Genomic DNA, 18,990 nt, shown 5'->3' on the forward strand with positions numbered 1-18,990 from the left:
CCTCTTTCAGAGGGCTGAGTACTCCGTACTGGTAGTCTGGAGCCAGGGAGGGGATGAAGGGGATCCTTGTGCACTTCAGAGAATTATTTTGAAGTTACCCCTACATCAGAGCCCTTTTTGGGTATAAGTACTAGGCCTTTGACACCATAGCGTTAGAACACATCTGTACTGAGGGCATTCTACTAAGAAGGAGGAACCTGAGTAGGTTGCCTGACCACACGGTCCATGGCAGCACAGCGGTCAGAAGAACCTGGAGCCTCAAAGAGTGGCCCAGGTGTATGCAAACAAGAGGAAGTGCAAGGGGCACGGGAAACCCGCTCCTGAAATTCCCATGGTCTGGGAGGAGGATGACTTTGAGGGAGACACCCTGGAAACTACAGGGGAAGATGTGACTGAACTGGGGAACCTGCCTGAGCTGACCAACTGGCAGTAGGAAGGAGGTCCCGCCAGGGAGGAGTTCTGTGCAGTGCAGAAGTGCCCTACTCTTGTGGGCCTTCGGCAGGAGGCCAAGTCCCAGGCAGCTGGTGATGCCTCTGGCAAACACCTGATTTATTGGGAGAATGATCTCCTGTATAGTGAGCCTAAGGCTCCTGAACCTGGGGCAGCCCATGTGGTGGTGGTACCCCAGCACTTCAGAGTCTTCCAACTGGGTCTGGCTCATGATGTATCACTGGCAGGTCATATGGGGCACAACAAGACCTTTGACCAGCTTGTCACCCACTTTTATTGGGCTCAAACGAAGAAGACCTCAAATGTGTCCTTCAGATCTTGTCTCAACTGCCTGGTGAGTAGCTAGACAGGGGGGAAATGCAAGGCCCCCCACAACCATTTCCTGTAGTGAGCACCGCTTTTGGGCAGGTGGGCATTGACATTGTGAGGCCTCTGGATCCCAAAACAGCGATGGGCAACAGGTTTGTCCTGGTCTTGGTGGACTATGTCACCCTATACCTGGAGGCTATCCCTCTGAGGACAGTGAATGCACCCACCATGGCCAGGGCACTGATGGGGAGCTTTACCTGAGGGACTTTCCCCAAAAAGGTCGATAGCTGTACCAACTTCATGTCTTTGTACATGAAGGCCACATGGAAGGTTTGTGGGGTAACTTACAAGTTTTCCGCACCTTATCACCCTGAAACCAATGGGTTGGTTGAGAGATTCAACTCCTACCCTGAAAGCCATGATAATGGGTCTACCTGAACCCATGAGTTGTAAGTGAGATGTCCTCCTACCATGTCTGCTTTTTGCCTACATGGAGGTACTACAGAAGGGGGTTCACTCAAGCCCTTTTGAACTTCTGTATGGGCACCCTGTGAGAGGATCTCTCAGTTTGGTAAATGAGGACTGGGAGTAAGCTCCCAGGAATCCACTCCAAGATTTATTTAGCTGTGTGCTGGCCTTCCACAACTAGACAGCCCTCTTCCAGAAAGTCACACAGCAGAATCTGGAAGCTAGCCAGGAGGACATGGAACATTGCTATGAGCAGAATACCACACTGGTTGAGGTTCAGCCTGGTCAAAAGGTGTGGTTGATGGTGTCCGTGGAGTCTTATGCTCTGCAAGACTGCTAATGTGTCCCCTTTGAGGTGAAGGAGCCCAAGGGTGATGTCACCTACCATGTGGCCTTGCAGATTCCTAGGCACTCTTTAAGGGTCCTGCACATGAACCGCCTCAAACCACACTTTGAGAGGTCTGAGTTGACTATGATCTTGCTCACTGATGATGGGGTCAAAGAGGAGAGTGAACCTCTCCCTGACCTCCTATCTTCCAAAGAGCAGGATGGGTCCGTAGATAGAGTATGAGCCTCTCCCCTACTCTGACCCTAAATCAGCAGAGAGACTGTCACCAGTTGCTGGAACAGTGTGTCTCCCTGTTCTCGCTCACCGCAGGGGTCATCTATTGGTGTACATATGACATAGACTCTGGGGATCGCCTGTCTGTCAAGCACTAAACTTACAGGTTGTCTGACAGAGTGAGAGCTAGCATCAAGGAGGAGGATGCCAAAGTGCTAGAGATTGGGGTTATTGAGCATTCCAACAGTCCTTGGTCCAGTCAAGTGGTTCTAGTCCCCAAGGCTGCCCCACCCGGTGTCACACCCGAACTCCGGCTCTGTGTAGACTACCAGGAGCACAACGTGGTCACTAAGACTGATGTAACATGTCCTAAAAGCCCAGCTTAAAACAAAAGGAGAGCCTCCACTGAGGAAAAAGACAGGGAAATGTTGAGTTTCCTAAAAGAAACCCTCACCCACTAGAGTTACCCCTTGGTGGCATGCTCCATCATTGGGTCCATCTTGTTCTGTTGCCGAACGAGGTGTGCTGTGACAAACGGATTACGTGGGAGCTCTTTTTTGAACTACATAACCTACTTCCCTGAGGTGGTAGGAAATAGGAGGGGGGGTCTTGAAATGGTTAGAAATACCTGCCTGCCAGGTACACCGATACTTTAATACCTGCCCTAGCGGCGGTGTGATTAAAAAAAAATGGGGTAAGTGGAAGTAGGGTATATTATGCACCTGCCTTTCTGGACTACATGTTTCAGAGCCTACCCCTAGGCTTATCATCAGGACCAAGGATAACTCCCTGATGCCACTCTTTAAAGGAAAAATGTGCCTAAGCACATCCCTTGAATGCTAAAGATAAAGTATACTGCACGTATCTCATGTGGTGACATCAAAGTATGCATTGTAAATTACTGGTTCCGGTATCATGGATCCACCGGGGTGGGGAGGGTATTGCTTGTAGTCACACTTCCGACAAATCGACACTCCCTCTTTTGAACCTATTAGTTTCCTTACGAGGGTCTGAAAGATTTACAATGCAATAGTTTGATGTCACCACATGAGATAGGTGCAACCAGGTACTGGCCGGATTCGAGAAGTTCAGTGCAGCCTACCTTCATGACATTGCCATCTTCAGCACCAGCTGGGAGGACCATTTGTACCACCACCTGGAAGTGTTGGGGGCCCTGCAGAGTGCAGGCCTCACTATCTGTCTGGACAGAGGTGTACCAGACCAATTCTGACAGCCTGAAGAAGGCCATGTGCATGGCACCCATGCTGAAGGTCCCTGACTTCTTTCAGGAATTTGTGGTGCAGACTGATGCCTCAGAGCATGGCATGGGGGCTGTGCTTTCACAGCTAAACAAAGAGGTCCTAGATAAACCTCTAGCCTTCATTAGTAGGATGTTACTTTCCAGGGAACAGATGTGGAGCACAATAGAAAGGGAAGCTTTTGCTGGTAAGCTTTTGCCTTGGTCTGGGTGTTGAAGTAGCTAAGGCCCTACTTGTTTGTGACTCACTGCTGGGCTCAGGCAAGCCAGAGTCCCCTCAAATGGCTGATGCAGATGAGAGGTGAGAATTCTAAACAATTGAGGTGGTCCATCTCCTTACAGGGGGTGGACTTTATGGTGGAACACTGCCCTGGAAGAAAAGAACACGCCAAGACGGATGGTCTTTCCAAGTTTTTTCGGCCTTAGTGAAAAGGACTCTCAATGGGTTTTGAAGCTCCCCCCACTTTCTGCTGGGAGAACAGTTGTTAGACCTGGCATCTTTTGGCGTGGTTTTAGTATTGTTACACCTCACTATCACAATGCCACTCTGGTGTTCACACCTTTGCCTTAGTCACAGACTGAATAGATCATATGGAGCCGGTGATCTGCCTTTCTTAGTTTAAAGTTAGCTTACAAACTGTATGAATGTATGCACATATGTAATATGTATGTGGTATTTCTAAAGTGCAAACGTACCCAAAAGACAGCTGCGCATTGTACAGGTGAAACACAAAAACACAAGCATAAATTAAATGAGTGCTCGGAGAGGCAACTGGTTTGTGGGCAAATAATACATTGTGAGGTATGTGTGTTAAGTATGCATGTGGTATTTCTATAGCTTGAGCCTATCCAAATTGCAGCACAGAGTTGTACCTGGTCAAAGTCGAACTTAAAGTCAATGAATGATAGGAGCTGTAAGTGGTCTGTAGTGTAATGTTCTTTAACGACATGCATCTTCAATGCTTTATTAAACTGGAGCAGCACTGAGGCTGTCCTGATAAATACAGGAATGTTACTCCAGATTCTGGGTGCATAGATGGAAAAGGTCTCCTACCTTGCTTTTTTCTTTATCACACTTCATTGTCTGTAGTCTGATGGAGCCCCCTGAGATTTTGTGTTTGTCTACAAGATAAGCTTGGTTGCCGGTTTTGCTGGCTTTCTACATGATGCAGCTGGTTTTAAAGATAGTGCTGACCGGCAAGGGGACCTAATGGAGTTCCAGCAGGGAATGATGTGACCATATTTCTTCAGGCCCTAGATGAGATGTTCTAAGGTATTCAAGATGCTTTTAAGGGGTGCTAATGTGGAGCCTGGGGAACCACGGATCAGAAGGTTATTACCTCTCAGGTGAAAGAGTAAGAGGCCTTCAACAGCGGCTCTGAATTCACTTTCTGGAAGTAACGGTTTCACTTTCTTTAGCAGAGACAGATGGTGCGAGGCCGTCTTTGTTCTTTTGGTAATTTCATTGTGTCCCTTGATATAAGATTGATGTCCAGGGTGACTCCAAGTGGCTTGGCACTGGATGAAAGTTGGGGTCTGAAGGCATCAAGGTTCATGTAATTGATTCAGGTTTGCATTGTTTCTTTGTACTTACTTATTTTGCTTAGAGTAGCATGATTGTGTCTTGAAGCTGGCAATAGCGATGAGAGGCATTTCCTTTTGGGTGTTATGCACGTATCAATAGATCAATCAATCACATACCTACTGCCAGCAAAGAAAAGGTACATTGTCTATCTCTTTGAAATTGATAGTCCTTTCACATAGAATTATTGAAGTATGTTTACTTCTTCTTCTTCTTCTTCTTCTTATTTGTATTATTATCAATATCATTGCCATAATTATGTTAGTTTTACCAAACTGCTAAAAAAAGTCAAAATACAACAGAATTCATTGATCATTGCTGATAAATTAGAAATTACAAAATACGCCTCCGACTTCCCTCATTTCACAACCTTTCTTTGGTAAAACACCATTTTCCACCATTGTAGTTATCAGATCAGTCCTGGTGAAAAATCCACCAGTTGCTTAAGCATTGCCACTTCCAAGGTCAGACCATCTGCATTCATTTTAGTCTAAGGAGGAACACTAAGGTCTAAGACAAAATGCCTTAAAAGTAAAATCTACAGTGCAGTGATGGATTTTCAAAATTTACATACGTTTACAGAGAACCAAAGTTGCATTCTAATAAAAGGGTCTTGATTATTGTTTTCTCAAGTAGTTTCATGAAAATATAATCATATTGGCCTAGAAACTTTGTAATTATTTCCATATGTATACGTATATATCTGCCTATCACTGTATGCTCAAATATATTTCATAATTAAATATGGATGTTGTTCTTTAATTGATCTGAAATATAATTTTGCCTTAATAATATTTGCTATGTTTCATGGCTCTGATAGGGCCAGAATCCATGCTATTTAGGGAAGAACATTTCTGCAGAATATAACATTGTTTTCACTCTGGATCAGAACTGTTCCTGAAAAAAATGTATTTAGGCAAAATACATATTTCTATATAGCGAGTAAAGGGGATTAAAAAAAATAAGTCCAACACGTTTTTGTGAGATGAGTGCTCCTGGACCAACCATAAATCTATATATCTATTCAGAACTATTTGAATGACCCACCTGTGCAGCGGGTTTTCTCTGCCGGCTGAGGACCAGAGACGAGGACCTGAGTACACGCCACACGGGCGAAATTTTATGGCAAGAACGGAGGCTCATATTATGCTTTCTCTTTTCTACTTATTTTAAATAGCGGCACGGTCAAAAACTACAAATCCCAAAAGACTAAGAACAATAGCCAATGAGAAACGAAACGTAGTCTTTAATAGTGAACCAATCAACAACCAAAGCACCCCCCTAGTAGTTATCTTGCCCACGAACAGTCCTCTTTTCTTGCTGCTCGCTGTCAAGATAAGTACTCTTCACATGTTTTCCAATATATTAGTTGCATTCATTTACAGGGCATTTTTTCTGTATCTGTTTGCATAACACGCTGTTTTACCCACGCACTCGTTGTAGACCGCTTGCAGCCGCACGCCCAGGTCTTCCTTTCACGCTCTGCTTGCGCGTTCCATAATATCGTTGCAGCGTTCCCCTCATCACGCGTCGCTATTTTAGAATGACGACGGTTGAGGCGAACGCTGCACCTTTCCTCACCTGCTATAACAGACCGTTTTTTACAGCTCTGCTCCGGTTTTTGCCTCTGATCTTTCCCGAGGCTGTTTTCTTCCTTCAGGGAGGTTTACCCTTTCTCCGGTCATGGTCACTCCTCTTTTCCCCGCCCATAGGCAGAGTTTCAATCCTTCTACCAGCAAGTGGGGATTTTAACCCTTTCTGTACTGTTTTCAGGCACTGTCTCTTTCTGCCTATATTTTTCAATTGAAATTGACAGTTCACCAATGGCTAACAACCAAAATGAGGAGGAGGATTTTGTTAAAGGTAATTTAAATGACTTTATTCAAGCCTCAATGGAGCAGGCAGTTTCTGCCTCTATGAATAAATTATCAAAGAATCTTGAAAAATCTGTTTAACCTAGTGTCCAAGACGATTTTGGCCCAGTCTGCGAGGGGTTGCAGAAAGTGCCCTCTCCCCAAAAATTCCTCAAAAATGGTGCTGTTGGTTGGTGAGACTTCCTCACAAAAGTCGGAGGACATGGCTCCTCACAGGCCTCCCTTAAGGGAGGGGATTTCCAATATTAAATCATCTTCCAAATGTTCCAAGAAGACTAAACATATTTCCTCCCCTATAATGATCTCTAAGATACTGGACACTGATGACGAGTTGGGTGATGCAGCCTCGGAGGCTGACAAATCAGATGAGGACAATGATGATCCTTTTAATGCTCCTCCTCCAAAAAAGTCTAAACCCTCCACCTCAGTCTCTTCCAATTCTGCCACAATTTCTAACTCTCAAGGAGTTCCTATGTTTGATCCAAACTAAATACATCACCCTCACTCAACCAAATGGTTTCCAGCTGAACATGTTGGAGACTATGCTGCCTCACGTCTGCGCACTCCTCTGGACAAACAGACTAGAGCAAAGTTACACTCTGAATGCCCTTGCCCATCTCTTCATTCCAAAACTTCTTCAACTCTAACCATTGACCCTTCTCTGCTTACTTTTTTCACCAAATTTGGCAAAGACCCAAGTAACGGAGTGGACAAGGATTGGTCCACCTGTCAAGACATACTTTTGGATGTGGTGGTCCCGTTAACACGCATATTTGACTTGGCAGAATCGGCTAGGTTAGAACATGCCTCTGTTAACCCAAATGAACTGTCTTTATGGGTCCAATATGCTGTCTGCCTATTAGGCAACGCTAATGCCGCTATAATGCACGAGCGCAGGAAGGGACTCCTTCTAAAACTGGATCCCAAGTTGGTAAACTTAGAGGTGTATGATCCAGGTATTAAAGCGGAAGGTATGCTTTTTGGAGACTGCTTTATTAAGGAAGTTAGCAAGTACGTGGCCACTTTTGCGTTTCTAGACAAAGCTCAACAGTCCTTGAGGAAAATGTTTTCTAGCTGGGTTTTCACCAGGGCCGGCAGAGGTAGGAACCAATCCTCGTACCAATTCTACCCAATTCTACCCACAGAGAAGCCGGGGATTTCGTGGCAGAGGCAACAGAGGTTCCAAATATACCTCTCAAGCAGGTGAGTCACCCTTCCGGCCTTCCTATTGTAGGAGGCCGTCTAAAATATTTTCTTCCAAAATGGCAGGCTATAACCAGAGATCCATGGGTTTTGAACACTGTTAGGGGTCTCACGGAACTCTATTCAGAGCCCTTTCAGGTGGCACCCCCTCATCCTCCATGTTTTTCTACAGAAATGACAAACTTGATTTCGCTGGAGGTCCAAGCTCTCCTTCAGAAACAAGCTATCGTTCCTTGTGCTCTAGACCTCTCTGGGTTTCTCAGTTCCGTGTTCCTATTTCAGAAGAAAAACTAAAAGATGCGTCCAGTCATCAACTTAAAACAATTCAATCACTTTGTCGTTTACAGACACTTCAAGATGAAGACTGTTTTGCACCTCAGAGACTCTCTCTTACAAGGAGAATGGGTGATTCGCTTAGATCTCCAAGATGCATATCTTACCGTGTCAATTCACCCCCAATCCAGAAAGTTCCTACAAATCCAATGGCTTGACCAGATTTTTCATTTTTCCTCTCTTCCTTTCGGCCTTTCTTCTGCTCCATGGTGTTTTACGAAACTCGTGAAACCAGTTGTAGCTTATCTCAGTGCTCAAGGAGTCAGACTGATCATTTACTTAAACGACATTCTCATCATGAATCAAAATCTTTCCTCCCTCCAATCTCTGATCCAATTAATTTGCTCTCTCCTCTCAGACCTCGGGTTCGTCATTAACCTAGAAAAGTCTGCCTTAATTCCACGGCAACATATAGAATTCCTAGGCTTTCTCTTAGACTCTGTCTCCGCAACTCTTTTCTTACCCTCTGCAAATGTAAAATTTATCAAATCAGAAATTCTCCAGTTGTTACGCTCAGCTCAATTTTCTCTCAGACCCTTAGCAAGAATAGTCGAGCTCCTCTCCTCTTCCATTCAGGCTATTTTTCCAGGGCCCCTTCATTATTGAGCTCTTCAAAGACTCAAAATGTGGCATCTTCAGAAAGGTCTCGCCTCTCAGATGTCCTTTCCCTAGATCAAGAATCACAAATAGAGTTGCAGTGGTGGCTAGACCATTTAGACGCTTTGAACGGAAGAACCATTTTTGCACAGCCCCAGATCATGTTTTGGAATTGGACGCAAGTCATTCGGGTTGGGGTGCCCGGTGTGGCCCGATTTCGACTGGAGGTACATGGTCACTAGAGGAGCCCAGGTTGCATATCAATTGTTTAGAGATGCTTGCCGGCTCCTTTGCGATCAGAAGCCTTGCAAAAGACAGGGTGTCTTGTTCTGTTCTCCTCAGAATGGACAACATTTCTGCTGTCCATTACATCAACCACTTGGGAGGCACCAAGTCCAAACCCTTGGCGGATCTGGCAAGGAGTTTTTGGGATTTCTGCCTCCAAAAGAGAATCTCAGTACGTGCACAGTATTTACTGGGCGACCTAAACACTGTAGTGGACTGGCACTCACATCATTTCCAAGACTCGAGCGACTGGAAACTCCATCCCGACATATTCAACTCTATTCATCGAAAGTGGGATCCCTTCAAAATAGATCTCTTTGCTTCCCGACTCAATGCCCAACTTCCTCAATTCTTCAGTTGGCGCCCAGATCCATTGGCCTTAGCATCCATGCCTTTTCTCAAGACTGGTCAACCTCACTCAACTATGCTTTCCCTCCTTTTATTATGATCAGCAGATTATTGGCCCAAGTCAGACACTAGCGAGCAGTACTCGTTGTCCTAGCCCCTTTCTGGCAATCTCAGGTGTGGTTCCCCACCCTTCTAGAACTCTCAGTAGACCCCCCCCCCCCCCATTCCTTCTCCCTTCTTTCCCTCACCTTGTCTTGAATCCGCAAGGTCTCCTTCACAATCTCATTACTGACAATCTTTAAACACTCTCATCCTGGAATATTTCAGGGATTCTCATCCAGCCCCACTTATTTCAGAAGAAGCTTCAAACTTCATTAACCAATCATGGGCTCCAGGAACTAAAAAAGCATGCAGATCCGCATGGCCTTATGGGATAGCTGGTGCATGGGAAAACACCTTGATTCCCTTTCAGCGGATATATCCACTATAGTCAACTTTCTAGCCGCAGAAGCCAGCAAAGGTAAATCCTATTGTACCATTAACCTATATAGATCAGCTATTTCCTCTTCTCATCCTCACATCAACAGAAAACCAGCGGGAGAGCATCCTTTAATCTGCTGGCTTTTAAAGGGAGTAACATTTTGTAATCCTCCTTTACCAAGGTATAGTTCGGTGTGGGATGTCAATCTAGGGTTAAACCTTTTTGTGTCATGGCCTGATAATACGCTTCTTTCACTGAAAATGTTGTCTGCAAAACTTACTATGTAGTTTTGCCTAGTTTCTATAAAACGTCTTTCCGATGTCAAAGCACTCAATGTTACTGCTCGCCAATTTACTCCTTCAGGCGTCCTATTTTCAGTCCTTAGACATACTAAAACTAATCTGTCTACAGTGTTCTATCCATATTTCCTGGACCATCCTAAGTTATGTGTCGCCCAATGTTAAAAGATTTATGAACAAAAGACAGCCGATTTGAGATCGTCCTCAGCTTCCCAACTCCTTATTTCCTTTAAGAAACCATTTAAGCCTGTTTCCTCTCCTACCCTTTCTCGTTGGGTTAAGTGGGTTATGTCCTTGGCTGGCATTGATACCTCCACTTTTAGAGCTCATTCATCCAGAGGAGCTATGGCTTCTAAGGCTTTTTAAGCTGGTTCTCGTCTGGAGGACATTCTCAAGTCGGCTGACTGGTCTAATGATAACATTTTTAAAGCTTTTTATTGCAAACCTGTTCAACATGCTCCTTTATCTGTGATTAATTCGCTTTAAACAAGCATAATATGAGCCTCCGTTCTTGCCATAAAATGTAGATTTTTCTAGTAACTTATGAAGGAAATTCTTAATTTTATTAAAGTCACGGAGGCGAGTTTTATCCCACCTCATTATATTTACTTCTGTTTTCTCCCTCCCTAACAGCATCATCTACCCCGACACAACCTTCATCTCAAGGATAATCCTACTCTTCGTTTCCAGAGTGGGAACGATAAGTCTTCTTCGGATCACCCCCTCAGAGTCTGTGGATTTCCTGCAAAGGCTGCATCAAGTAGTGAACTTTCTACAAGGACTTTTTCAGTTTTAATGGCTGGTTGTATCATCTTATCTATTGTTCCTATGTTTTTACTTTTACTTTTTGATCCCTCGCAGAAGAAAAGAGGGCTGTTCGGGGGCATTAGCTACTGTACTTAGCCTTTTGGGATTTGTAGTTTTTGACCGCGCTGCTATTTAAAATAAATAGAAAAGAGAAAGCATAATAATAGCCTCTGTGTCTTTAATAACATTAGGAATTTCCTTCATAAGTTACTAGGAAAATCTACATTATTGTTTACCTGGAGGTTGTGCAAGTAAAGCATTCGGATCATAACCATAACTTATGAATTTCACATACTTTTCGGTTTTAATTCGTCACCATGACTGCAATTTAACTATGGTGAGTTTTTTTTTCAACATACATCACTTCCCTGAGTTAAACTTCGTATTGTTCAAGGTGAATGACTGCACATCTGGTGGCGTGGATGCAGAGGGCTGGTCAGAGGCCTCCACTGTGGAGGTGTGTTGCCTACAGGGTGTTGGGCACAGGGTGCCATACATTAAATGAATATATAGATCTATAGGAGCGGATTTACAAGCCCATAGTGCTGCCTTAATGGCACGTTAGTGTTATTTTCATGATGCTAAGGGGGCCTAAGGCGCCCATTCCCAACACTATAGTTACAAAGTGGCACGATGCACGCATTGCACGACTTTGCAACCCCTTGCACCACATCATCCCTGCATCAGGCATAATGTATGGAAGGGGGGCGTTCCCTCGCAGGGAGGCCCAAAAAAATGGCGCACTGAAATTTACAAGAGTTCACTGAGTCATTTTTTCCATCATTTTTAACGCCTGCTCAGGGCAGGCGTTAAAGTGATGCTCCCATAATAACCTGTGGTCCTCCCTGTGCTTTGCTGCACTAGCTCCAACATTTTTGATGCTAGTGCACAGAGAGCCACACCAGCATCAATTTTGGTAACGACCACCATGGTGCGCCGTATTACAAATATGGCGCAACCATAGTGTTGTTAGGGGGGGAATCAAGGGGGACGCAAGAAAAGTGGCGCATCGGGGCCGATGTGCCACTTTCTTGTAAATCTCTTCCATATTACCTATAGATAAGTTGTTGTGTAGAATCCATTAGGAAGGACATTTATTAGGTGCGTAATGTGATGGAACTGTCTGTACGACTCTTCTCTTTCAGGCTTCTTGTCAGGGTTCACGCGCTGCTTTCATGGCCGCCTCCGTATTCAGTCCTCAGCCCTGGAAGTCATTTGTTCCCCATGAAGTTTAAGCTTATAATTATCACTGACAACACACTGATTTGCTCGCAGATGGCTTCGCGGCTGCACTTGATGGCATTGTGTGGCTGAGTACTGCCTTCTGCGGCAGATTATACCAATCTGCGGGTTTAATACGTGGGTTCTCTGCAGAGCTGTCTTTTAAGTGTATAACTGGCTGCGCTGATTGCTGACGTTTTAACTCCCTAATATCTGTGCTGCATTGTCATTACTTTTCCATCTAAGGACTGGCATGTGATAGATGATTTTTAGAGCCCATCTCAGCACCTCTATAATTTGTGTTATGAATTCATCTCTGCGTTTATCAGGGCCAGAAATGCCCCGATGCTATGCTGAGGTCAGTTGATTGGCACTGCATCCAATCACGTGGACAGGTGTAATGTCACATATCGATGTATGACATTACTTACCTCTTTTCAACACTTTCCCAACTTTGAAAATATTATCGCGCCAGGAAGTTTTACTTTTCCTGTGAAAATAAAGAAGGAGTAAAATTAAGTGTTCAAGTACCACGTGTGCCTCGTTGTGCTGCCTCTGAGTTAAATGGATCGACTTGCCAAATACTAGTCAATTGCGTCTGCACGTCTAGTAAGTTCATTTTATTGCATAACGCTCTCAGTTATGAGCAGCATCGAATTCTTCTTTAAAGAATTAGAAGGGGAACCACCACCGTGCTCTATTTGTGTCGTAGCCTATTTATTGTTGAAGGGCTGCATTTTACACAACCAGAATAATCCAGACTAATCAAATCACAGGGTCTGTTTTCACATCTCTCTAACAGGGGTTCTCTCTTTCCTACTCCATCTCACACACTATGAAACTGACAGAGTCTGCTAGTCCAGGATGAAGCACCTGCCCTTTTACTACAGTTTGGCATGTTTTTCTGGGAACTCCTGCAAGTCCCCTGCTATCTTTATGGCTACTGCTGCGTGATGGTCTTAACACATCTTTGCTTAAGGTGCTTTATATCTTGGTTTTCCAACGAGGAGGTTTATAAAGACAGACAACAGGAGTTTGATTCTTGTGGGTGATTATGAAGGAGACTGTGACAGAATATCCTTTTTGCGTGGTCCCTCTCCCTCCCACATTTTGATTGATTTTATTGTTGGTGTATAGACTCTTAACACATCCAGCGCCCAGTGTATGTCCTCAGACCCCTAAACACATGCAGAATTGGCTAATCCTTGATTGGCATATTTAACTTATCTATAAGTCTCTAGTATATGGTACTCTGCAGTGCTTAATTGGTAAATAAAAAAGTGCTGGTGCCTAAAGCCCTCCTCTGAAACTTGCGGCTGCTGCATTTAATGTGCGAGCACGGAATACTGAGGCAGCGTAATCCTGACCCATCTCGGCCTCTTTAATCCATTTACAGCCACTCCCTACCCCTTCAGCTCACTCTTGCAGCTTTCTGCTTTCTCCCTTTGTGACACGTTTTCATTTTACTCTTCCTCCATCTTTCCCATATGTGTCTTTTGCTCGCAGTAAATGCTTGAGGCATAAGAATAAGCGCTGGCCCTCAAAAATAAGTGCTGGTGCTCTGTACCATAAACAACAAGCACAAATTAAGCACTGGTACTCTGTGTATCAAGGACCTATAAGTTGAATGTCACTGGTGGACTGCGGCACCTATTGTGCCACCACTAAAGTGACAAGGCAACCTGGGTCTGCAGTTTTAAAACTGAGGATTCAACCCTGTAAAATAAACCATCTGCCAGGCCTAGCACTTCCTTTTTTGAATACTTGGAAGTCACCCCTAATATAGGCCCTCAAAAAGCCAATAGGGCAGGGTGCATAGTACAAAAAATTAGGACATGTGTTCTTAAGTTTTACGTGCCCTGGCAGTGAAAAGTCACAAAGTCATTTTTCACTGTAGCTCTCCCATAGAAAATGTCTGGGTTACATTATAACACACTGTAATACTTAACTTCAATTTGTGATTAGCTGTAACCATGATTTAAGGACTCACATTAATAGTAATTTAAAATACAATCTAACTGCCACTTTTAGAAAGTTGACATTTTCCTGCCTCAACCCTCTATTCGCCTTTTTAGAATTAATCGTCAGCTGTCACCTGGCAGACTGATGGCCCCCTGTAAGGAGGTGTGAATGCCCCCTAAGAAAGGGAACAGAAGGACCTTGGCTGGGAGGAGGTGTGACCTCCTCCTGACAGTATGGCCTAGGGGGTTGAGGCCATCAACTACATAAGATTCAAAGGGGCATCCACTGTCACATGCAGAGGTAACTCACACCTAGGCCTATCCCTGCCATTGTCCAAGTATCTAGAGTGGTACCATTCACTGGGGGGGGGGGGGTCAGAAGTGGCTTGCAAAGGGAGTTCTCCTGTTTCTCTAGACTCACCTCAGGATTGTGCCCAGACATCTGCAGGTGGGAAGAAAGGTTCCGCCATATTGGTTGTAGCTTCGCTAGAGAGGGACAATGTGGGATAGCTTACACTAAAACACACAGGACATGCTGCAGAGGTGGGTACGGGCACCCCTGGGAACTTTGGTTAGGGGTAGCTTGGAGTCTGTGCCACCCACAGGCTGCCACCGGTCATCAATGTAAAAACCTCTGTACCCTCTTCAGAACATCTCTTCACCTGTGAAAAACACAAGAAGGACTCCACCTGCTGTTGAACCTGTGGGAAGAAACCCCAAGAGCTAGACCTCCTCCCCACCTGTACCCAAGACAGACAAGTGGACTCCAATGGCTAGTTGGTTAGACTTCTGTCAGCTCCAAGAACAAAAAAGCTACAAGAAGCCCATATCTCTGGCTGAGCTCAGCTGACCGGTTTCAACTGAATTTGCCCTGGACCCTGCTTGTGGCTTCTGGGAAATTGAGTCCCATCCCCCAAGTGGTGGCCAAAATCCTTAACTGATGTTATAGTATCCTACTTCAAAAAAATTGCAAGACTAGAACTTTCAAACTTTTTTTGAACTTTACTTGAAAAGAACTAGAGCCTACCACCAGATCGTTGCCGAGACACAGTAACCGTCATCAACTTGCTGGCTGGTTCAGTATTGCCCCACTGAAAGAATGCTGACTTCCAAAGAAGTTTCTAAGTCTGAACATAGAGAACTGCACTGAGAGACTTCAGCCTGCTGCTGTCAACGAGCCCCTCTATGGCTCCAGCCTTCACCCTGACCTATAGACGACCTGGTCAAAGAAGATTTTGATTCAGAAAAATAGCTAAGTCAGGAAGTCTGCTTTCCACTGGGATGAACCTGGTCCCTGTATATGTCCCATGCTTCATCCTGGTCGGCCTTAACTTTTGACTTTGACCCAGTTTAGCTCACCCAGATATCCCCGGTAGGCATTTTGGGCCTGATTACAACTTTGGAGGACGGTGTTAATCCGTCCCAAATGTGACGGATATACCACCTACCGTATTACGAGTCCATTATGTCCTATGGAACTCGCAATACGGTGGGCAAGATATCCATCACATTTGGGACAGATTAACACCGTCCTCCAAAGTTGTAATCAGGCCCTTTGTACTTTTTGGCACTAGAACATCTAAAACTTTTAAAAATCATATCTCTGAATCCCTAGATCAGATTTTTGATGTTTTGATGTCTATTTGCTCATTAAAATGTAGTCTATGTTTATAAATTGGAATGAGATTTTTATTGCGTTCTGTTTCCTACTGTTGAACTGTTTTGTTACTGATAAATGCTTTAGACAATTCTCCTGTGTTGAGCCTGCCATATCTGTGCTGCAGCTTAAAAGGCTTAGCTCAAGTTAAAATTATTGGGACCTAACTGAACCTGGTAACGAACAGTGCCATTATTACTTGAAGCGGACTACCATCCACTTCAACTAATAATCCACTTTCTCACAGAGACCATTCCACACAACTCTAAAATTCCAAACATAAATCCCTAATCCATCAGTCTAAATTCAAAAAAACTTTACTACAATGAGGATCCCCAAGCTACAGCTACAACACAAGAAGTCCACCCACAAAAACTCAACATGTCCTCTTCTCTATTTCTATCATTGCCCTCCACAATGATATATGGTAAAAGAGGGCCAGATTATGAGCAGCAATAATTCATCCAGAGTGATCACTGGTTGGAACTCTGTCATCCACATTTACAAGTACTCTTGGCCCAGAATTATTGAGTCCACCAACTCTGAGCCTGAACATCAACATCAACATCAAGAGAACACCATATCTCACTTTGCTGCTGTGGAGGAAGTGTCCTGGGGGCAGCAGAACAGCCTGGGCTCTTCCTGACCCCTCCAGCAGCTCAGATGAAGTGAACAATGCACTCTCCAGACACAGAGAGAAGCTTGACTGAAATCCTTGGACTTCTAACCCAACCACTCACCCAGCCCATAGCTCTCCCATTGACATTTTCTTGCTGCTCAAATATCATAGTTTTTTCCCATGCACCCTGTTATCCTTGCACCAATGTCCTGCACACTTGTAATCAGGCCACGAGTGAGGCATTAAAAGCACTGAAACAGCAGTCTTCATTTTATCTGCACATATTCTCAGCAGCAGCAGGTATGGACAAGAGATTTCGTTTCCACCTATGAAGTATTTCTTACGGTGAGTCTGGAAGCAGGAACTGGGATACAAATGGCTTTTGCGAAGAAACAGAAATTGAGCAAATTCAGAATTTTCTTTTACATTCCAATGCTAAAAGCAATTTCCAGATGGGCAGATGTGAGTTCTTGAGTCTTCAAAAGTAACCATCACATAGGCATTAAGGCCTTCATTCAGTTCAGCCAGAGACTCTGCCCATTATGTACCAACACATTTTCCCATTGACAAAGAATGGGAAAAAATCTTTTGAACATCAGACCTTCTAGTCCTATCCAGAGATCCGTAATCAACTTGTACAAAAGAGATGGAGGTTGGATGTATAGAGTTAGGTCATCCAACAAAGAACGCACCTGCTTGGATAAGTGTAGCAAGTGATGACGCAGAAAAAGAAGGTCCGACATATATTCATGTATACCGTGTAATCGATACACATAATGAAGTGTGATTTTAGTAAAGAAAATTATGTACGAGGGAAATTGTGCCATCAGGGTAGTTCGTCATCATTATAAACGAGCTTTATTAATCACGAAGTATTAAAATTGTAGTAATCCGTCATAATCGCAAATGTATGCCATGATTTCTTGTTTGAAAACTGTTTTGCTTAGCTTAAATTTAGTACAGGCTTTGGCCTAGTTGCTTGGTTTCAAATTCTAACTGCGTGATTTTTTCCTTGAACTAATGAAACATATATTCTTGCTTGAAGTTGTATTTTTCCAGTAGAAACTGGCTGGTACACTTATCTCCAAGGTTTCGTGCTAGGCCGGTCACATCCCCTTTGATACAAGGTCAGTCTCTGCAGGTGCGGACAATGAAGGTACAGATAGTAAAATAATTGGCAAACCATGATACAATTTGTGTTCCAAGGCTCCAAGGACAGTGTATGCATAAATGGGCGCTAGTAAAAGACAATTTTTGATTGGACAATTTGAAGCCAACCTATGAACCCTCCAATGGAAGACCTTGCAAAATTTGGAATGTTTCTTACTTAAACCCACCGGACAAAGAGAAGTCAGCCATTTTCCTCGATGCCAGTTTGAAGCCTGATGCCAGACTCCATTTTGGACGACACCCTGATGCCCTTTTCTCTATCTGAGAGAAAGAGACTTTAAGAATTCTCACCCTAGAGACTTTAACTTTGATTTGCCCCCGTCTTGCCCATGCAGTAACTTTGCCCTATTCTCCTTGCCGCTGCAAGGAAACTTGCCCTTAACTTTGCCCCTTTGAAATTTGTGCCCCATGCTGATCAACCGGTACCTGAAGGACGAAGACTTTTCTTGAATGCTGATTGTATTTGGTAAATATGAAAGGATAAATGTATTATGCATTGTGTTTTTTTCCTTTTAGGTACCAACTGCTATTTTGATAGAGTCCTAGCTAGAAGTTTTCCAAATTTGTGTTGACTAAATTCGTTTTGCATGAAGTCCCACATGCCAATGCTAATTAGAGGTTAGTCGAGGTATTCATTCAATGTATCATGAAGAATTGAAATCTTGTTATGCTGACCGAATGTATGCAATTAGTCAAATACAGTTAGTCACATTAGTGATTTGCATTGCTATAACAGAGTGTATCATCATTTAGATTTTGCGTAGATTGCGTTTCTTCCGCCGTTATGGACAGCTAGTAATGTTCATATACATATATCAATTGGTCTTGAGACATATATATATCGTGCTAGCTTTGTTAATATAGGGAAATAAATTCACTAACTTTTAATAAACTGGTGTGGTTATTCATTACTGAAAGGTCATGGTGCGCCGAAATACCAACTGTTATTGATTTCAGATGTGTTATACTGACCTATTAATTGAGTACTGATTACCGATTACAACAGTTATTGATTATTGATCTGAGTGACTCGACTATTGAGGATGAGGAGAGCCCGACTCGGTTAAAAGATTCACCAACCTCCAACGTGTCCAGGTACAGGTAATTTATAAGGGCTGGACGCGTTATCAGTAGATGGTAGCAGAGATTGATGGTTTCGCCCTTTGGGACCCCATCCGAACAATAGACAGAGTCAGGTTAGAATTTTCTTTGATAAAACAAGTTGGAGAGATGATGATGCCCTAAGTCCCCAATGACTTTCCCAGGATCTCGGAGCTTGCGAATGAGGAACATGGAGGTATGAGAATGGTCTCAGCATTTCTAGTGAAGGTATGAGTGAAGTTAGGGTTTCGCGCTTGCACAGCTTATCGCCGCAGATTAATTGAGAAGTTTGTGAGGATTTAAGGAGTTAAAAGATATTAGAGGAGTGTTCCTCCAAAGGTGTGAGAGTAGGGAAGTCGTCGAACTTCACGTGTGTGTAGCGCTTTGAGCAGAAAAAATTGTCCA

This window comes from Pleurodeles waltl, chromosome 1_1 (assembly GCF_031143425.1).
Source record: "Pleurodeles waltl isolate 20211129_DDA chromosome 1_1, aPleWal1.hap1.20221129, whole genome shotgun sequence".
NCBI lineage: Eukaryota > Metazoa > Chordata > Amphibia > Caudata > Salamandridae > Pleurodeles > Pleurodeles waltl.